The sequence below is a fragment of the Limulus polyphemus genome, unplaced genomic scaffold (genome assembly GCF_000517525.1).
Source record: "Limulus polyphemus unplaced genomic scaffold, Limulus_polyphemus-2.1.2 Scaffold207, whole genome shotgun sequence".
NCBI lineage: Eukaryota > Metazoa > Arthropoda > Merostomata > Xiphosura > Limulidae > Limulus > Limulus polyphemus.
The window spans coordinates 686140-687825 of NW_013665817.1; positions in this window are offsets into that span (position 1 = coordinate 686140).

Genomic DNA, 1686 nt, shown 5'->3' on the forward strand with positions numbered 1-1686 from the left:
TATATATATATATATATATATATATATAAGACGGTCACAACGTGACGGGACGAGGTAATAAGTAACTGCAGTCAGAGAGTGTGTAATTGAACTGAGTATTGTTGAAGTCGAGCACGTGAGACGTTTGTTATAGCGCGACTGTTGAAATTAAGTGTATCGCAATATTTTATATTCAGAAAGAATAAACCAGTTTTATTTAAGAAAGGACTTGTGTCGCTAAAGTTTCGTCGGAACGAATTTACGGAAAATCAACTAACGATCGGAGACGTAACAATATTAAATATTTAAAATACACGCTAAATCTTTCAAGACAAATCATAAAATTGAAAATATTGTTCTTTCGTTAGTAGGTTTTTTAAATTATCTGGTGAAAATAATTAAGTATCCAGTTTGTGTATGTAACAATAACAAATTATACTATTTCCTTCCTTAAACACTATGATAACTTGTAGGCCACGTTTACAGCCATGCTAACTATACAACACTAACGTTAAAACAAACTTACTTATACAGCTTCAAGGCTGATCGATCATATAAATGAAAACAAAATATTGACTGATTCACCACTAGCTGAAACAAAAACTCTCTGACTGGTTCACTGTACTGACGAAAACTACACTACTCAATGCTTCACTGCCTTTTTTATATATAGTCTACTCCTCGAACGTTATTAGAAAAACTTACCTCAAAAATTTTAGTACTTTCTAGGCCGACATTATTAACGTCACGCGCCTTCCCTCCAGTCTATCACTGTTAAATTAGAGACGGCTAGCAAGGATAGCCCTCGTGTAGCTTTGCGTGAAATTCCAAACAAACCAAAAATACATTCACGAAATAAAAAATAAAATAGACCTTTCAACATAGATAATCAAGAAGGATGAATTAAAATAAAAGAAAGACACATATTATACATGCACACAACACTTTAAGTTAATTCGCAGAAAAATACTCAATATACACACTTTCCAAACAGCAAGCACAAGATTCCATTCCCATAACCTCCCTTTAGGCCTGTTAGTAGATTCTCCAAAGTGGTAGTAATCAAGTGATTAGCTGTACTGGTCAGACTGATGATGTCATAGGCTCCGACTTGCAAATGATCTTCGAGCTGTGATGGAGACGTTGTCCTCTCTATTGTATACGGTCTAGGCCTCTGTCCACTTTACATCTATCTCTTAATAGTGCTGTTTTAGTAGATGGATCTGCTGAAGAGTCGAGTGTTCAGTGACGATGGTTGGCAGTAGTGTTGGGAACGTCACCCTCGACTGCCATTAAGTTGATTCTTGGGATCTCTTTGACGGAGGTGGTCCATGTTCCATGGAGTTAGTACCGGATTGAGGCATAGACCACCTGCTTTATCTGTTGCTGATAACAAGTTAGTAATTCTGTGAATACTAGTTTTGCGTTCCGACGAAAATATTGAGATACATGAAATTATCGTAAATACAAGAGAAGTAAGCAAATAGGTAATTTTAAATGTAGCTATCTAGATTAAATCAAACGTGACCTAATGGTTAGCGTTTCGGGTTAGCGTATAAGTAGGTCCAAGGTTCCATTGGTGGGTGGTAAATGCTGCTGACTGGCTGTCCTTTCTCTGGTCAGTAGTATTAAATGGCCAGGTGGTTAGGGCGCTCGACTCGCAATCCCCGTCACACCAAACATGCTCGCCCTTTCAGCCGTGGGGAC